The sequence below is a fragment of the Anolis sagrei genome, chromosome 3 (assembly GCF_037176765.1).
Source record: "Anolis sagrei isolate rAnoSag1 chromosome 3, rAnoSag1.mat, whole genome shotgun sequence".
Lineage (NCBI taxonomy): Eukaryota > Metazoa > Chordata > Lepidosauria > Squamata > Dactyloidae > Anolis > Anolis sagrei.
In genome coordinates this window covers 171,478,004-171,498,837 of record NC_090023.1, presented here as the reverse complement: position 1 = coordinate 171,498,837, position 20,834 = coordinate 171,478,004, and the positions used below count along the sequence as shown (strand labels likewise).

Genomic DNA, 20,834 nt, shown 5'->3' with positions numbered 1-20,834 from the left:
GCTGACACTCAGCCAGCTGCGCCACAATACCTTACTGGCATGAGAAATAAGGGACACTGTGCGGAAGTTGAAGCAGTCTTTTGCATTTCCCTTTTTTGGTATGGGGATAGAAGTTGATTTTTTTGTCTGATGGCCATTCTTGTGTTTTCCATATTTGCTGGCATATGGCATGCATCACTTTGACAGCATCATCTTTTACACTGCCATATAACCCAGTTCAAAGCAGATAATAATCTGGATATTACATGCCTGTGTAGAAGGGGCCTAAAAAGTGTGCCTCCATCACTGACATGGTTGGGAAGCTGTGTTCTACCAAGCAATCAAACCAAGGAGGGGCTGGGGAGGCTTTCCGCGCATGCGCAGTCCTCGCGTGGGCTTGGCGTGTCCTATCTGAGGAGGTCTCCCTCCAGCGCTCTGCACACAAAGGCACCACATCCTGCCCTGTGGCAGCGAATCGGAGCGAAATCGGCTCCGGTTACAGCCGAGGGGCGGGAACACGGCTGTCTCTGCTGCTGCTGCAAGGCAGGGCTCCATTTGCAGACCTGTCGCCGAGGAACAAGTGTCACGGTCGCGGGAGAAAGCGTCCGCCTTCCTTTCTTGGCCAAGGCGCTTGTCCCCGTGAGTAGCCTTCAACCCTCGAGGCGCCTGGCTGTGGCTCCCAGAGCTCCTGATTTCAGCTGCTATCCTCTGCAGATTGGCCAGGGATTTCTTGTTTGCAAAGGAGCCACCAAAAGGTGAGGCTCACTTCCTGCTTTCCCCCTTCTGCAACATAATATACTCCCCAATGCAAGATCCAGGGGGTAGGCTTCTCTTCCCAACCCCAGCCCCCTTCCATTTCTCTTCCACCTTCTCAGACTTCCATCGTCTGTTGTCTTAGAAGGATCCCTCAAAGGCAGAGTCACTTTGGAGTGTTTGCAAAAATTATATTAGCCAAGCAGGCAGGAGGAGAAGACCATAACTTGCCTTGAAGTTATGGTCTCCAGCCTGCATAGTTAATACAATTTCCCCTTTAAGATGTTGGTGCAAAAAAGGAACATCTGTGGAAGGTCCCAAGTCAGAGGAAGCTGTCAGAGGAAGTGTGATCTACTTTTCACTTTAATTGCCTGACCCCTGCCATTTCTCTTCTATTATCCCTCAAAGGCACAGTCTGCATATGCCTGCCACTGTTTAGGGCAGTGGTTCTCAACCTTCCTAATGCCATGACCCCTTAATCCAGATTCTCATGTTGTGGTGACACCCAAATTATTTTCGTTGCTCCTTCAGAACTGTAATTTTGCTACTGTTATGAATTGTAATCTTCTATATATATAGCTAGCTGTACCCGCCACGCGTTGCTGTGGCCAACCTTCCCTCCCTCTTTCTCTCCTTCCCTCTTTCCTTCCTTTCCTCTTTTTCTTTCCCTTTCTCTCAACTTTCGTCCATCTCTACCTGTTTCTTTCCTCCCTTTCTATGCTCTTTGGTTACATCCTTCCTTCCCTATCTTTCGTTCCTTCTCTCATAGAATCATAGAATCAAAGAGTTGGAAGAGACCTCATGGGCCATCCAGTCCAACCCCCTGCCAAGAAGCAGGAATATTGCATTCAAATCACCCCTGACAGATGGCCATCCAGCCTCTGTTTAAAAGCTTCCAAAGTAGGAGCCTCCACCACACTCCGGGGCAGAGAGTTCCATTGCTGAACGGGTCTCACAGTCAGGAAGTTCTTCCTAATGTTCAGATGGAATCTCCTCTCTTGTAGTTTGAAGCCATTGTTCCGCGTCCTAGTCTCCAAGGAAGCAGAAAACAAGCTTGCTCCCTCCTCCCTGTGGCTTCCTCTCACATATTTAAACATGGCTATCGTATCCCCTCTCAGCCTTCTCTTCTTCAGGCTAAACATGCCCAGTTCCCTAAGCCGCTCCTCATAGGGCTTGTTCTCCAGACCCTTGATCATTTTAGTCGCCCTCCTCTGGACACATTCCAGCTTGTCAATATCTCTCTTGAATTGTGGTGCCCAGAACTGGACACAATATTCCAGATGTGGTCTAACCAAAGCAGAATAGAGGGTTAGCATTACTTCCTTAGATCTAGACACTATACTCCAATTGATGCAGGCCAAAATCCCATTGGCTTTTTTTGCCGCCACATCACATTGTTGGCTCATGTTTAACTTGTCCACGAGGACTCCAAGATCTTTTTAACACGTACTGCTCTCGAGCCAGGCGTCACCCATTCTGTATCTCTGCATTTCATTTTTTCTGCCAAAGTGGAGTATCTTGCATTTGTCACTGTTGAACTTCATTTTGTTAGTTTTGGCCCATCTCTCTAATCTGTCAAGATCGTTTTGAATCCTGCTCCTGTCCTCTGGACTATTGGCTATCCCTCCCAATTTGGTGTCGTCTGCAAACTTGATGATCATGCCTTCTAGCCCTTCATCTAAGTCATTAATAAAGATGTTGAACAGGACCGGGCCCAGGACGGAACCCTGCGGCACTCCACTTGTCACTTCTTTCCAAGATGAAGAGGAAGCATTAGTGAGCACTCTCTGTGTTCGTCCACTTAACCAATTACAGATCCCCCTCACCGTAGTTTTGCCTAGCCCACATTGGACTAGTTTCCTTGCCAGAAGGTCATATTTTCGTTGCTACTTCATAAATCAGCGTTTCTCAACCTGGGGGTCGGGACCCCTGGGGAGTCGTGAGGGGGTGTCAGAGGGGTCACCGAAGACCCAGTATTTTCTGTTGGTCAAGGGGGTTCTGTGTGTCAAGTTTGGCCCAATTCTATTGTTGGTGGAGTTCAGTAAAATCTTTGTACGCAAACTATAAATCCCAGTAATTACAAATCCCAAAGGTCAATGTCTATTTTCCCCAAACTTCACCAGTGTTTACATTTGGGCATATGGAGCATTCATGCCAAATTTGGTCCAGATCCACCATTGTTTGAGTCCACAGTACTCTCTGGATGTAGGTGAACTACAACTCCCAAACTCAAGGTCAATGCCCAGCAAACCCTGCCAGTATTTTCTCTTGTTCATGGGAGTTATGTTACAAATTTGGTTCAGTTCCATCATTGGTGGTGTTCAGGATGCTCTTTAATTATAGCTGAACTATAAATCCCAGAAATTACAACTCCCAAATGACAAATGACTCCCCCCAACCCCACCAGTATTCAGATTTGGGTGTATCGGGTATTTGTGCCCAGATTGATCCAGTGAATGAAAATACACCCTGCATATCAGATATTTACATTACAATTCATAACAATAACAAAATGACAGTTATGAAGTAACAACGAAAGTAATGTTATGGTCGGGGGCCACCACCACATGAGGGGGTGAAGGGGTATGAAGGGGTCGCGGCATTAGAAAGGTTGAGAACCACTGTCATAAATAATTTGACCTGCCAGGAGTACCATTTGGCTGGCTCAGGGGGTCGGCAGCCATTTTGGAGGGGGCAGGGCTGGGCAAGGCAGCTTCGCGACCGTCCGAAAATGGCCAAACGACACCCCCAGGGGTCACGACCCCCAGGTTGAGAACCACTGTCTTAGAAGGATCCCTCAAAGGCAGAGTCACCGTGGAGTGTTTTGTAAAAATTATACATATTAGCCAAGGAGGCAGGAGGAGAAGACCATAACTTTCCTTGAAGTTATGGTCTCCAGCCTGCATAGTTAATACAATTTCCCCTTTAAGATGTTGGTGCAAAAAAGGAACACCTGTGGAAGGGCCCAAGTCAGAGGAAGCTGTCAGAGGAAGTGTGATCTACTTTTCACTTTGATTGACTGTCCCCCTCCATTTCTCTTCCACCTGTTATCCCTCAAAGGCACAGTCTGCATATGCCTGCCACTGTTTAGGGCAGTGGTTCTCAACCTTCCTAATGCCATGACCAGAGGCAGCCCTAGGTAATTCTCAACGGTAAGCAAACGGTATTTTGGCGCCCCCGCCCCCCACCAATCATTGATATATATTTTCTGTTTGTCGTGGGAGTTCTGTGTGCCATATTTGGTTCAATTTCATCATTGGTGGAGTTCAGAATGCTCTTTGATTGTAGGTGAACTATACATCACAGTAACTACACTTGTCGCCAGGGCCGTAGCCAGAAATTTTTTTTGGGAGGGGTTGAAATTTGGGGGGGGGGTTGAAAATTTCACGGGGGGGGGGGGTTGAAACCTGCCTCCTAGCTCATGCTGAAGCAAAGAGCACAGCAGAGGGCAGAGCAGCCTTCAATAGCCTGCAGCTCCGCCCTTGTCAACCACCTCCACCAAGTCTGGCCTCCTTAATGAGAGCATTCAACATCCCCCCGCCAACTTGGTTGCTTCACTACTGTTCTGTCGTGCACTGGGCCTGTAAATAATGGTCTTTAGAACAGGATGTGCAACCTTTGCCCAGCGGGAAGTTCTCAGAGGTTTCCACCACAAACAGTCTTTAGATGGCTTGATAAGTACAACAAAATCTTTTATTAATGAACAATCAAACAGAAACTTCTCTTGTCTTCAGTAAAGTTAAGCAAATGATTCCAAGCTTTTAGGCAACTTGTGAATTCCTAATCTTGCCCATAAAGGACAGGCAACTGTCTTCAATAACTTCTTCTTTAAAGGAAAATCCCCATTTTAACTTCTCCCAGGCTGACTGTAATCTAACCCTTACTGATGTGGGTTCCACTACTGGGTCGAACTGCGTCTCGAACGCCGAGTGGACCTACCAGCAAGGCAGTAGATGTTCTCTAGCTGGAGTTCTTTGGTCTTTAGGGCTGTTTTCCTGGAAATTCTTTGGAGACTCTTAAGACCTTTCTCCCCGGAAGGTTTTAAGGGTTGAAGCTTTTGTACAGGGGAAGCTTGCACACATCCTATACATAAGCTTACCTTGCTGAGACTAACTAAAAATGGCTCCCTTCACTTCCGAATTGCCCTGAGCAAGGGGCAGGACCAAAACTTAACAATGATGGACAGGTGACTTGCCCTATGACTGCACCCCAAAAAACCACCTATCTGCAGATTCCCTGAAACCTAGGATTGCAAGCAAACATTTAATACAAAGCAAATAAAGTTGGAGCTCCTGGTACAGCTGTACCAGAACAACTACATCGCCTATTGCTGAAAGTAATGACAGTGTGAATAAATTGCTAACATTTGCTTGAGATAGTGCTTGCAGTTCTGGAGGGACTCTTGATTTTTTGCATCTCATAGACTTAGCATGGGGATTTGGTTAACCAGTTAAAATTCATGAGTAAACCAGGTTTTTTTAAAAAAATCTGAAACATTTCGGGGGGTTGAACCCCTAACCCCCCCCCTCGCTACGGGCCTGCTTGCCACATTTGCTCCCTTGCCTGGCCCACTTTGGGTCCGGAGGCGTGCCTGAAGACCCCGGCGTGTGCACCAAAAGTCACCTCTTCTCCTGACTTTCTCCTCAGCCATTGGGACCGAGAGAGAGAGAGAGAGACAGAGGTGGAGATGACCACCTTTCCTGAAGGTAAGTGCAAAAACAAAGGAGGGAGATATCTCCAGGTGGGAGATACCTCCAGCCGGAGGGGCTCTCTCTCTCTCTCTTTCTCTAGGTCCCAATGGCTGAAGAGAAAGTCAGGAGAAGAAGCGACTTTTGGTGCACACGCTGGGGTCTTCAGACACGCCTCCGGACCCGAAGCGGGCCAGGCGTGGCAGCTCCGCCCATTGGTCCACCCACGTATTGGGGAGAGGAGAGGAGGCGGGTGGAGCGCCGGGGGATTGGGAAAGGGAGCTGGTCATGGGGAAGGGATCGAACGGGAAGAACGATTGAGCGCCGGCTCTGCTCGTGCACCCAGTGGCCGGGTGGAGCAGGAACGAGAGGGGCTAGGCGAGGCTCAAGGGCCCGGCCCGTTTGGGAAGAGGATCGCCCAGCAGCAAGGCAAGAAAGCCGACCCCCCCCCCCAAACTGCTAGGGCTGTTGTGAGCTGAGGGGGCGCTCCCCAAGTGGCAGTCGAGGGGCATTTACAGAGGCGCCTCTGCGCCCCTGCAAACCGCTTAATTCGCGTAATGGACGAGCCGCCCCTGGCCATGACCCCCTTAATCCAGAGGTCCTCCAGGTTGATTGTAAACCGAATCGGGGTATAGGGTGGCAACCTGTGCTGGACGGGGTTACACTCCCCCTGAAATCACAGGTCCGCAGTTTGGGTGTCCTCCTGGACTCATCACTGTCGCTTGAAGCACAGGTGGTGGCGGTGGCTAGGAGGGCCTTTGCACAACTAAGACTCATGCGCCAACTGCAACCGTACCTCGGGAAGGCGGATCTGGCTAGGGGGGACCATGCCTTAGTCACTTCCAGATTGGACTACTGCAATGCACTCTACGTGGGGCTGCCCTTGAAAACGGCCCAGAAATTTCAATTGGTCCAATGGGCGGCCGCCAGATTGTTAACTGGGGCTCCTTACAGAGAGAGGTCAACCCTCCTGTTTAAGGAGCTCCACTGGCTTCCATTCATTTTCCGGTCCCAATTCAAGGTGCAGTTGCTTACCTACAAAGCCCTGAATGGTTTGGGACCCACCTACCTGCGTGACCGCATCTCTGTGTACGAACTCACACGATCTCTTTGTTATCTGGAGAGGCCCTGCTCACGATACCAACTGCATCGAGGCGTGATTGGTGGGGACGAGGGATAGGTGGCCCCTCGACTCTGGAACTTTCTCCCTAAGGACATCAGGCAGGCCCAGTCGCTAGCAATCTTTAGGAGGAGCTTGAAAACATGGTTGTTCCAGTGTGCCTTCCCAGAATAAGGAAACTCCTAGCATTATGTCCCCAACGCACTTTATCAGAGATCCAGGATATCTGCATGCCCATCCCCCTCCAAACTCCCCACCTTGTCAGGCCCAGCACTTTTTAATTTTAATTATTACATTTGGCCCAGCCATTGCTTTTAATTGTGTCATTAGATGTTGTTAATGTTATTGCTTTGTTTTTTGGTTTTTTTTTTTTTGAGTTATTGTATTGTTTGTTGTTGCTGCTGTTTTTTGTATTGTTGTATTTGGGCTCGGCCTCTTGTAAGCTGCACCAAGTCCTTCGGGAGATGGTAGCGGGGTACAAATAAAGGTTTATTATTATTATTATTATTATTATTGTTATTATTATTATTATTATATCCAGATCCTCATGTTGTGGTGACCCCCAAATTATTTTCGTTGCTCCTTCAGAACTGTAATTTTGCTACTGTTATGAATCGTAATCTTTCTTCTATATATATAAAAATGCTCTGTGCATAATGAGTACCTTAAAAACAAAAGAACCAATGAACGAAATCACACCAAATTTGGCAACAAAACATCTCACAACACAAGGAGTGGCCATCACTCAAAAAATTATGATTTTGTCATTTGGGAGTTGTAGTTGCTGGGATTGATAGTTCATCTACTATCAAAGAGCATTCTGAACTCCATCAACGATGGAATTGAACCAAACTTGGCACACCGAACTCCCATGACCAACAGAAAATACTGGAAGGGTTTTGGTGGGCATTGATCTTGAGTTTGGGAGTTGTTGTTCACCTACATCCAGAGAGTACTGTAGACTCAAACAATGATGGATCTGGACCAAACTTGGCACAAGCACTCAATATGCCCAAATATGAACACAGATGGAGTTTGGAGGAAATAGATTTTGACATTTGGGAGTTGTAGTCACTGGGATTCACAGTTCACTTACAATCAAAGAGCATTCTGAACCCCACGAACGACAGAATCGGGGCCATCCAATCCAACTTCCTTCATCAGGGCAAGAAAACGTAATCAAAGTCCTCCTGACAAAGAACCATCCAGCCATAGATATAGATATAGATAGTTGTTGTGGAGAGCTGCCCAACTGTGTATGTTACCAGAAACCAGGGACTGTGCCACCCTATTTGCTTTGGGACTGAAATTACAATGAATCCATGCAACAGTATGTGATCCACTGTACGTGTCTCCCATGGTGAAAGTGAAAGATCAAAGTGCCAAGGGTGGAAGTGAAAGGTCATCCACTTCCAAAGCTTAGGATTCTGGGAGGTATACTGTGGGGAATTTTTTTTTCCAAACACTGACCATTCCCACAGATCAACACAGAAATAAATTTGATCAGGATGCAGAGACAGTCCCACACAAAGTAACAACGCAGGCCATTATTATTACTATTATTATTATTATTAATAGTTATAATTATTACTAATAATAATAACTGGAAAAGCTGACACAATATGAGGATTTAAAGATTGAACTGCAAAGATTCTGGCACAAGCCAGTCAAGGTGATCCCAGTGGTGATCGGCACACTGGGTGCCGTGCCTAAAGACCTAGGCCTGCACTTAAACACAATCGGCGCTGACAAGATTACCATCTGCCAGCTGCAGAAGGCCACATTACTGGGATCTGCACGCATTATTCGCCGATACATCACACAGTCCTAGACACTTGGGAAGTGTTCGACATGTGATCCAATACAACGGCCACCAGAGTGTCTGCTGTGGACTCATCTTGTGTTTCAAATCATCATCATCATCATCATCATCATCATCATCATCATCATCATCACAGATTACTGGAATCATTTAGGAGTTTTTTCTATGAACATCAGTAGAGACAAATACAAATTGTCTCTACTGAGACTATTTGTTGTCTGTTTTTATATTGTTTTTATATTGTTTATTCAGTTTTATACTGTTTATACTGTTTTATATTGTTGTTGTTATTAAATTGCTGTTAATTGTATATTTATGATGTGGGCGCCATGGGGTGCCACTTTGTTAGCCGTCCTGTGTCCCTCTGCGGAGGTTGAGAAAGGACGGGATATAAAAGCCCTAAATAAATAAAAAATAAATAAATATGTCAAAGTCTCACACTTTCTACAGAGGCTTGCACTTGTTGTAGTAGTTTGCATTCAGTTTCCACCTTTATACAGGGAAACACGCAAGCATCTTTTGCACTCCAAGGCACCAAGGGAGGATTTAGCTCTTGGAACTCTTGCTCCATTCTTCCCCAGTGTCCTCTTTTCCCCATAATTTCATCATAAAATTCTTTTGCTCCAAAGTAAGGCACCTTCTACAATGCCATATTTTATCAAAGCAGATAATTTGGATTTTATATGGCAGTGTAGAAGGAGACTCAATGTGGGAGGAAGCCAGTGAATTAACAGAGTGTGAGTTTGGCGACCCCTCTGATATCCCCCTCACGACCATCCCAGAAGTCCTGACCCCCAAGTTGAGAAACACTGGTTTAGGGTTTAACTGCTCTGAGTCGCCTAAGGGCTGAGAAGAGCAGTATACAAATAAAATTAAATAAATAAATAGAAAAAATAATGCAAAAAAAAAATACACCGTAGAGCAGAATAAAATCTTGGGACCAAAAGTATTCTGGATTTGGGATTGTCCCCCTCCCTCCTGCAGAATTATTATTACCAATGTTTACACACAAATAGATAACAACATTTCTTGGAGATGAGACCCAAGTCTAAACACTAATTTAATTTTTTTCCATGTACATCTTATACAAATAGCCTGAAGGTAATTTTATACAGTGTTTTCAATCATTTTGTGCATGTAACAAAGTTTGTGTACATTGAACCATCAGAAAGCAATGGTATCACTCTCTTAGATACTCATGCAGACAATTTTGGATTTGGGAGTATTTCCGATTGTGGAATTCTAGATAAGGGGTATTGTACCTGTATTCGAATACTTTTCGGGAGGGTTTAGGAACCTGATCCTGCAAAAACACAGGGGAAATGACATTCTGGAGAAAGTTGTTTTCTAATCCAATTTTGTTGGCTAACTCAAGTTTGATGTCATTACTGGATTAGAAGAGAGTGAGAAAAGGAAAGCTTAATCCAGACAAGACAGAGGTGCTCCTTGTTGGCAGAAAGGCAGATCAGGGGATTTAGTGTGTGTTGAATAGAGCTTCATGCTGCCTTAAATATCAAACTTGCAGCTCATATTTGCTCTTGGGTGCCAGTATACAGTGCATGTGTAAAGTACTTCCGTGTCTATATTATGATACTATTCAAAATAGTTTTTACTAACAGTGCTGCATTTGCTCCACCTTTGAACCCACTCATCCAATCCGCTTTGGATAAGCCATTTCAGGCATTCCCTGATCACTGTCTGATAGTGTCTTTCACTTATCCTAAAAGACTTTCTTTCATCCATCCAAACAAATGAAAATCTGAGGATACCAGACTAAGGCTATAAGGCTGATGTGGCACCACTTGCCTTCCCATTTGTTCTTGACCATGTGAGGTTGCCAAAGAAGTGTGGAGTTATCCACTTATATTGGTGTAACTGGGTTGCATTCAGCGGTTTTTCTGGTCTTCTCTTATTGATGGCTTTTTGAAATTTCTGGAGTTATGCAGCACTTTCAGTTGTGCTGAGATTCGGCATACCCGTATGAAGCAGAGGGCAAGAATCACTATTTGGAGTGACGGCACTGCAGCTTCCCTAGGTCAAAGGCATTCAAAAGTGTTGGGTTTCATCTCCAGACTGCACAAGTCTCTTGTGTCATCAAGCTTCCAGACCTCAATGAGTAGATAGACAAGAGCTAGGATTAGGCTGTGGGATTCCTTCCCCACATTCCTAAGCGTGTTTAGCAAAAAGGGCTTTGTCTTTCCTCCTTCTCCTCCTTGCCATTGTCTCCTTCCCCTTTGAAGATGTAGCAATGGAATTGTTGCACACCAAGGCTGTGATAAGCACCTTTGAACCCACAAACGCACCAATGTTCTTTAATAAGCAAAGCAGTTTATTGAAGATTAATATAGCAAGTGCCAAAAAAGGTAAAAGGCAATCAAAAAGGAAATAGAACAGTGTTTCTCAACCTGGGGGTCAGGACCCCTGGGGGGCCGTGAGGAGGTGTCGGAGGGGTCGCCAAAGACCATCAGAAAACACAGTACTTTCTGTTGGTCATGGGGGTTTTGTGGGGGAAGTTTGACCCAATTCTATCATTGGTGGGGTTCAGAGTGCTCTATAAATCCCAGCAACTACTCAAATCTCAAGGTCTGTTTTCCCCAAACTCCACCACTATTCACATTTGGGCATATTGAGTATCCATGCCAAGTTTGGTCCAGGTCCTCCATTGTTTGAGTCCACAGTGCTCTCTAGATGTAGGTGAACTACAACTCCCATGATCAAGGTCAGTGCCCACCTAGCCCTTCCAGTATTTTCTGTTGGTCATGGGAGTTCTGTGTGCTAAGTTTGGTTCAATTCTATCGTTGGTGGAGTTCAGAATGCTCTTTTATTGTAGGTGAACTATAAATCCCAGCATGACAAAATCAAACCCCCCCCCCCCGCCCCCAACACCACCAGTATTCAAATTTCGGTGAATTGGGTATTTGTGCCAAATTTGGTCCAGCGAATGAAAATACATCCCGCATGTCAGATATTTACATTATGATTCATAAAGTAGGAAAATTAAAGTTATGAAGGAGCAACAAAAATAATGTTATGGTTGGGGGTTACCACAACATGAGGAACTGTTTTAAGGAGTCGCAGCAATAGGAAGGTTGAGAACCACTGAAATAGAAGAATGTCCAGAAAACAATCTATAAAGCAATGTAAGGTTATCCAGCAAAGTCCACATTAGGAGAACAGGATAGTTCCCAAGTCCAATGAACCAAATCCACAGGAAATAGTACTTTAGTCCAAAAGGTTGTAAGAACAAAGTCCCCCAAAGAAGAGCAAACTTGAACAAAACCAAATGCAGCAGCTTGAAATCAGGATACAACACTTACAAAAATCTCAACATGAACATGAAACTGGAGCAAGATATTACATGAATCTCAGCATGAACAAAAAGGCATGAATCAGGCATGAACGCTAAACGTTGGACTCACTGAACAGCATGGATTCACAGACCCTATATTTATTCAGAAAGCCATGGCAAAAGCATTCCGATTCCCTTGGGAAACCTCTCCCAAGCCCCTTCTTTCTCTTAATCTTGCTGAACGCCTGATCCAGGTAGCGATCATGATAGATTTGCCTTTTGCGATCAAAGATTGCCTCCTCTAGTTTGCTCATTAGTACATTCTTTTTGCTATCTCTATCTAACCTTGACTGTTCGGCTGTCTCAAAACATCTTTGTCTTGTGAACCAGCGATCCCAGAATCCTCAGTTTCACTCTGGCTAATTGCATTTTCTAGGCCATCATCTGCATTCACAAACCCCTGAGAATCAACAGAAACCTGATCATTAAAGTCAGACATGGGAAACTTTGAAGGGTCCTGATCATGATCATTCTCTTTTGAAACCTGTGGCAAAGAGACAACCACAGGCGGAAATCCTACAGCAGGCATCCTCAAACTGTGGCCTTCCGGCTGTTTGGGCCTTCAACTCCCAGAATTCCTGACAATTGAATAAGCTCATCAGGGCTTCTGGGAGTTGGAGGCCCAAACAGCTGGGGGGACGCAGTTTGGGGATGCCTGCCCTACAGGAATCTCTGTGAGGGAACTTCCTTTTTAAAGGTGTTTTCATTGCCCTGGGCTGGCAATGTGGCCATTCACTACCATTGTCTCTTCTGCTCTTTCTTCCTTCTCTCTAGGCAAAATGTAGCTGCATGGATTTTTTTTTTTACTTTTTACCCTTTTACTTCTTTAGAAGATTAGATTTAGTAAGCTAGTTAGCTCCAAGACCTTTTCTATCAAGAATGCATTTCTTTTGCATCAATAAATATTTTTGAACCTAAAGTTCTTACTCTGCAATCCTGTGCCATCATATGGACAGAAAGCTTATCCTAGCTCACCACACATAAGTTTCTGCTGGTTATGAAGTTTACTTCTGATACTATGCTATATCTTTGGTGGAATCACCCCAACTGAGGGTTGTTTTTGAGCCTAGCAGCTCAAATTCCCCCCAAAAAAGTCAGCACTCAGCACAGAATATGAAGCCAAATGTCTTTGGGGGTGATTTTGCTTGATATCCTCAAGCATGAGACAACAATGAACAGCAACCATTATATTACATCACTCCAGAAACTTTGAGATGACCTAAATACTCCCTTCCTAAAGAATTTATCTTCGGATTCTGTGGAAGTCACAGCAGCTAATGTGGAATCATAGCTGTGTTGCGGTGTCATGTGAAAGGGACCTATATCTTCCATACAAGCTTGCTCATATTTTTAGATCTTCAGGAACTTTCTCATGGTCCCTAAAGCTTCTGGAATGTTTGGTAAGGACACCAAAAAAAGAGTTTTTCAAAGCAAAGACTGCTTTCGGATTGGGGAATTTCCTCCTCTAGAAAGCTGGATTGACTTTCTGTGTTCTTTCCCCAATCAACCGGCCAAGATCATCTTGTTGAGACAGGTCCTGAGAGCACCAAGTAGGGTGTTTAGAAGGCACTGTCTTTTTCCTTTATTCATGTTTTTAAACTTGCTGCTGTTAATATGTTGTTGATTTTAATATGATTACTTGTGTAAGTGTTCTACTTGTGTGGCAAACTTCCAGAAAACTTACATCAGCAATTTCTTTAATTTCCATCTCTTGCTTAAAGTGTGGGATACACATGGTGTATTTGCACAGAGCATTTGCTTATGTTTCAATACTTACAAACTTGGTGCTGGAATTGTTTTTGGTTTATACTTCAGTAGTGATCTCCTGGTGTTGACGCTTGAAATCAAGTTGTTGTAAGTACCCTTGCAATGATGGGTAACTTGAGAAGACAAGTGTTGTAGAGCAGGAATTTAGGGGTCTTTGCCAGGAGGCAGAGACCAATCTGACTCTTTAAAGAGTTTGTTACCCTGGCGAGACAGAGAGAAGCACCCAATCCCTGATTTTTCCCAATAAAAGGTTTCACCAAGTGGAAGGAAGTGCCACCGAGGTTTATTAGCGATTCAGCTGAAAAGGATGCAGAGCGGCAATCATTCGCCAAGCAGAGCATGTGGTTACAGAAGTAAAGGCCATTTTCATAGAAAATACAGAGTTGTGAGTTTCAAAATTCCCACTCCCCCCTCCCACCCAGCTCGAAGGGGATTGGCTGACGCGCAAACAGCTGGGAGGAGGCTTGGCCATCCCCCATGCATCAGGGCCAATCACAGGGTTTTCACGGTGCACCAGAGCCTATCAGGAGGCTCCTGCTGCCTCAACGCTCCAGCGAATCAAAAGGGAGGGAGGCGGGATGAAGGGAGACAATGCATTCTGGAGTGGATTATGACAAAATTGTCCCTGAGGCTTAGCGAGATCCGTTCTGCCAGCCAAGCCATTCTGTTGTGTTCGTGAGTGAAGGCAATAAACATATGTTAAAGAATTCCGGGTTTTCCTGTCGCCATCAGATATGACACAAAGGGGAAGACTTGGGTGGAAGTTCTTTGCGGAGATGTTTGAAAGAAAAACGGCTTGGAGGAAAAGAGGACGTTTCTAAGGTCATATTCCCCCCATTGTTATATGATTAAAAAGTCTGCCAAACAGAAATCCTAATGGTGGCCCAACTCCGAAGACAAAAGGATTTCCTTTACTATTGTCCATGCAAAGAATGTCCAAAGATAAGGGTCTTTTCATGATCGCTGATTGCTTTTCCAGAGGCAGGGCAGCTTCCTTGTAGATTTCCCCCAAAGAGAAGGGAAGTGGGCAAAAGGGTCAGGGCAAGGTCAAATACATGAAGGGAAATATAGAAATACAGGAGAAAATATGAAAATATAGAAATCATAATACAGAGAGTAAACCCAACTACCTTCCCCCAGTGTCCATAGTTCATATTATTCATAGGAAGGTCCATAAAGGGAAATATATCCATGAGGGGGAAAGAGAGTCCTTTGTTTGTGAGATGGGGTACCATCAGGAGCCCAGGTGTGCCTCAGATGGGAAAATTCAAATACTTTTGTGGCATGATTTTCAGTAATAAATTGGTTACTTTCTGCTGTAAACATATGAAAATAGAGCATAAAGCCTTGATTAAATGATACACACCAAACTGACCAAGGCTGAACCCTTATTATCCAGCCTGGTGTCCTTGCCCTTAGCAAAACTATACGTTATTATCTCTTATGGGGGGGGGGGGGGTCATGTTCGACTTCACAAGGTTGACAAAAGTTGGCTAAAGTATCCTTGGCAAATATGGTTTTCCTAAACTCCCTTACTGAATATAAAGAAATAAGCAATAGTAACTAGGCCTGGGTAACAATGGAAAAATTTGTTTCTAAAATCGATTCGTTTTTTGGGGTTTTTTGCGTTTCGATATTTAAAAGAATTCCGAAATTTTTCTTTTAAAAAGTTCGATATTTACGAAATTTCGTAAATGTTAAAAAAATTACGAAACATTAACGAAACAAATACGAAACAATAACGAATCGATTCGTTAATGGCGGACGCGACCGCGCAATACGCTAAAAAACCTCCAAATGGGACAGGGGGAACTTCTGAAGCTTCCCTCTCCCTCTGTTGTTGACTGTTGGTGTGATATTATAATTTTTTTTCACTAATTAAACAAAAAACAGCTATAAAACTTGCCCCAGACATGCGGAAATAATAACGAAACGACCTCAAACCGATAACGAAATGAATACATAACAAATCCGAAGCATTTACGAAACGAATTTAAAAATTCGTTTCGTTTTTAAGTTGCTCCAGAATGGTTCGTTATCGCTTCGTTATCAAAAATAACGAATTTTTAACGAATTACGAATTAACGAAACAAAACCGCCCAGCCCTAATAGTAACCTCTAGTTTTCTGCACAAGAAGGATGAAAGAAAAGAACAATGTATCCCTTTTTAAGAGGCAGCCCCAAGTAATCTACTGCTAAAGTCAGAAGTACAATCTGTTACCGCTGTCAGAAAAAGGAAAAGAATGTACTTTAGGACTAACTTGTATCTTATTATTTGGCAGATATGAATATTTGGTGCAGATGACTGGAGCAGCAACACAAACAGTGTTGGGCTGTTTTAAGGAAGTCCTGGGAAAAGCAGTGTTGTAGAAGAGGCCGTCAATGTCAAACTTAACTTTGCAGGTAAGAACGAAGGTGCCCATGTCATGGACCAGGGAGCTCCTGGTTGTAAATTATGTCCGTTTGTGAGAGACAGGTTTTGAACACTTCTTTTCAAGCAGCACTGTTGGCACTGGACCTCAGGCTGTACAGATAGCATAGTTGAGATTCTGTGGTTAGAGTATGTGTGTGCATGTGTTGCACTTGAAGTTTCTTGGTAGCTTAAGGGTGTTGCGCTCAAGCGGAATTCAGTTTAGTCCAATGCAAAAGACACAATCACTTTGCACAAAGGCAAGTGAAAACTTTACTCTTGTCAGCAGAGTCAAAACATAAACTTGCAATGTTGCATACAAAATAAACAGTGCAAGAAATTTACATAGTCCTTGTAAGTAATACATGGCTTCATCTTTCCAAGTGGTCAGATACTGGTCAAAGGACATTTAATCAACTACCAAACTCACGCATTTTGTATTTTCTCTGTTTGTTTGCTTTCTTCTGTTAGAAATGTAATATAATTGACTGGCTGCCTTGACACGAGAAATATATAAATAAATAAATAATCTTTCTTCAAATTTATCTTATTTATCGTGTCAGGAGCAAACCAAATCGTTGTATTGCATTTTTTAACAAACAAACAAAACACAAAGTTTGCAAGCTTGGTATTCTATTAAAAGTCCTTTGACCAGTAGCTGGCCACTTGGGAGTGCCTCTGGTGTTACTATAAGAAGGTCCTCAGTTGTGCATGTAGCAGGGCTCAGGTTGCATTGCAGTACGTGGTCAGTGGTTAGTTCTTTGCCACACTCGCATGTCGTGGATTCCACTTTGTAGCCCCATTTCTTGAGGTTGGCTCTGCATCTTGTGGTGCCAGAGCGCAGTCTGTTCAGTGCCTTCCAAGTCGCCCAGCTTTCTGTGTGCCCAGGAGGAGTCTCTCATTTGGTATCAGCCATTGATTGAAGTTCTGGGTTTGAGCCTGCCACTTTTGGATTCTTGCTTGCTGAGGTGTTCTAGCAAGTGTCTCTGTAGATCTTAAAAAACTATTTCTTGATTTAAGTCGTTGACGTGCTTGCTGATACCAAACAGGGGTTGGGCTGGAGATGTCACTGCTTTGGTCTTTTCACTATTGGCTATTATTTCCCAGCAGATGTCAGGTGGTGCAATACCGGCTAAACAGTGTAATTTCTGTATTGTAGAAGGCTTTCATGGCCAGAATCACTGGGTTGTTGTAGGTTTTTTCGGGCTGTATGGCCATGGTCTAGAGGCATTCTCTCCTGACGTTTCGCCTGCATCTATGGCAAGCACCCTCAGAGGTAGTGAGGGTGCTTGCCATAGATGCAGGCGAAACGTCAGGAGAGAATGCCTCTTGACCATGGCCATATAGCCCGAAAAAACCTACAACAACCCAGTGTAATTTCTCCAGTGGAGTAGAGCGCAGACACCCCGTGATAATGCAACATGTCTCATTAAGAGCCATATCTACTGTTTTAGTGTGGTGAGGTGTGTTCCACACTGGGTATGCATACTCAAATGAGAGAGCAGGACACAAAACTGTGAGCAAAAGCTGTTGATCCAGAGTATAAGCTCCTCAGAGCAAAAGCTAAAGCTGAACTGTATTCCAAAACACATACAGTTATACCCCACCAGGTGTGGTCCAGACTTACTAGCTGACCTAGATTAGCAGCTGCACATAATAATTAACAGTATACGGTTTTCTTTAACACACACATACACACACTTGATTCTGTTACAATTTACTGTAACAAAGGGCTCTGTTGTGTAATGTGGTTTGTATAATGTGTTTTATAGTGTGGTTTGTATAAATTCTCATATCTCCAAGACTCACTTGTGCTCCAAACAGGATGTATGTGTGTGCTCATCAATTTTTTTTTGTTGTGTCAGGAGTGACTTGAGAAATTACAAGTCATTCTGGTGTGAGAGAATTGGCCGTCTACAAGGACGTTGCCCAGGGGACGCCCGGATGATTTGATGTTTTTATCATCCTTGTGGGAGGCTTCTTTCATGTTCCCGTATGAGGAGCTGGAGCTGATAGAGCAAGCTCATCTGCCTCTCCCCAGATTCGAGCCTGCGACCTGTCAGTCTTCAGTCCTGCCAGCACAGGGGTTTAACCCACTGCACCACCGGGGTGATAGAGTGATAGAGCAATATGCACTATGTCACCCCCACACTGCTCAGATCATAAATTGTTAGTGTATGTCTCTGCAACTGGACAACAGAGTTTCAGGCAACTCCGCTCCAGTTCACCTCTGCAAAAAGAAAGGAAATTTAGGCAAGGTGCCAACAAACCTGAGCAACTTGCCTCTGAGCAACTGCTGTGGGGTGGAGCTGGTGTCACTGCCTTGGGAAAGTCAGGATTAACTTCTCATGACACCCACTGGATTCCCTTAGGTAATCCCTTTCTCACTCCTTGGCTGCAATCTTGGATGGCCCCAAGTGTTGTAGTACTTCTGCAGGTGTAGAAGTACTACAATACTTGGGAGGGATAGCCAATACTCCAGAGGACAGCAGCAGGATTCAAAACGATCTTGACAGATTAGAGAGATGGGCCAAAACTATCAAAATGAAGTTCAACAGGGACAAATGCAAGATACTCCACTTAGGCAGAAAAAACGAAATGCAAAGATACAGAATTGGGGACGCCTGGCTTGAGAGCAGTATGTGTGAAAAAGATTTTGGAGTCCTCGTGGACAACATGTTAAACATGAGCCAACAATGTGATGTGGCGGAAAGAAAGCCAATGGGATTGCATCAATAGGAGCGTAGTGTCTAGATCTAGGGAAGTAATGCTACCCCTCTATTCCGCTTTGGTTAGACCACACCTGGAATATTAGCCCCCGGTGGCGCAGTGGGTTAAAGCCCTGTGCCGACAGGACTGAAGACCGACAGGTCGCAGGTTCGAATCCGGGGAGAGGTGGATGAGCTCCCTCTATCAGCTCTAGCTCCTCATGCGGGGACATGAGAGAAGCCTCCCACAAGGATGATAAAACATCAAAAAATTATCCAGGTGTCCCCTGGGCAACGTCCTTGCAGACGGCCAATTCTCTCACAACAGGAGCGGTTGCTCCTGACACGACAAAAAAAACAACAAAACCTGGAATATTGTGTCCAACTCTGGGCACCACAATTCAAGAGAGATATTGACAAGCTGGAATGTGTCCAGAGGAGGGCGACTAAAATGATCAAGGGTCTGGAGAACAAGCCCCATGAGGAACGGCTTAAGGAGCTGGGCATGTTTAGCCTGAAGAAGAGAAGGCTGAGAGGAGATATGATAGCCATGTATAAATATGTGAGAGGAAGTCACAGGGAGGAGGGAGCAAGCTTGTTTTCTGCTTCCTTGGAGACTAGGATGTGGAACAATGGCTTCAAACTACAAGAGAGGAGATTCCATCTGAACATGAGGAAGAACTTCCTGACTGTGAGAGCCGTTCAGCAGTGGAACTCTCTGCCCCGGAGCGTGGTGGAGGCTCCTTTTTTTGGAAGCTTTTAAACAGAGGCTGGATAGCCATCTGTCAGGGGTGATTTGAATGCAATATTCCTGCTTCTTGGCAGGGGGTTGGACTGGATGGCCCATGAAGTCTCTTCCAACTCTTTGATTCTATGATTCTATGAAATATACACAAAACCCAGCATTGTACTTCTGAAATAGAGATAACCCATGCCATTAAAATAATGAAATAAATAATACAAGAAATAAATACATTCAAAGCAACAAAGAAGTATGTCATAATATATTTGGGCTGGAATATGGAGCAGAGGAACAAAACTTTCCAACGAACATGAGTTCTGGCATTTCTCTTTCTTTGATGCAAGGCAAATATGACTAATGTATGATTTGTACAATTGTCCACGTGCTCTTAATTTCCCTAATGTAGTTTGTGTCTTGGGTTGCTGAGGGAAAAAATACGGGCCTTTGTAGCTATGCCTCTGCTGATGGTGTGACATGCCACAGGCAATAACATTTGGCTCCATGCTGGAAAACAAAATACTTCTCCTATTGATTTGAACAGATCAAGCCGATATTTAAGGCATGAAATTGTCATTTGCCTCTGGTTGGTTGAAAGGTTAGCACACAAATAGGTCAAAAACATCAAGTCCAACCGCTTCTCCTTCCAGAGGTGAGAAATTACACAAGCCTTTATCACACAAACCTACTTTTCTACTACAGTTGCATTACTCTTGATAGCACTTTTGATATCACACCTCCCTTCATTAGCGTAATTGCATGAATTGATGATCTTGCAATTGTTCTTTTGTATGTCGCCATAGCCCTGTCTTCTCAAACTATTGCTATTTCTTAATTTTTTAAAATGCTTAGCTGAATTGCACAATTCTAGCATTTTAAAAAGTGGGCAAATAGAAATCCATATAAATAAAAATGTAATGTTGGTTTGTGGGATTAACATAACTCAAAAACCACTGGATGAATTGACACCAAATTTGGACACCAGGCACCTATCAGGCCAACAAGTGACCATCACTCATAAAAATAGTGAAAAACACAATGGAAGGGACTTAAAAAGCCAAAAAAAGCAAAAAAATAATTTGACAGCGCATGCACGACACTACATATATACACAAACACACATATATACACAGATACACACACACACACATATATGCATATATACACTCACAACACCGAGACTGGGCCACACAATGCCTAGCGGGGACAGCTAGTATAAAATAACAGCCAGTTTGGGAATATTTTGGGGGAAAGGGGAGCAGAGGAGAACCTATTGCACCAACGTAGAGGAACAAATGTGGCAAAATAGGGGGAGCCCTTGATGGATTTTTCCCATTAATATCCAAGGACTGAAGAGCCACGGGAAAGAGGAAAACAACCCAGCAGTGGGATGCACACAGCTGCAATGCCAGTTTTCCTGCCTTGTGCAATAAAGTGCATTTCCATAATAATAATAATAACAACAACAACAACAACAACAATGCTGTGGACTCATCTGT

General features: G+C 44.1%; 1 protein-coding gene across 2 annotated transcripts in view; it reads left to right on the top strand.

Annotated features, from left to right (window-relative positions):
• Positions 1 to 370: 370 nt before the first annotated feature.
• Positions 371 to 20,834, top strand: part of LOC132771180 (broad substrate specificity ATP-binding cassette transporter ABCG2-like) — a 99,798-nt gene continuing 79,334 nt past the window's right edge. Inside the window, exons 1-2 of one of the 2 annotated variants that reach the window (XM_060768869.2) lie at positions 371 to 618; positions 15,761 to 15,881. The gene's annotated coding sequence lies outside the window, so the exon portion shown is untranslated. Of the gene's footprint in view, positions 735 to 15,760; positions 15,882 to 20,834 lie in introns of both variants that reach the window. The other variant, XM_060768870.2, reaches the window with a different exon arrangement.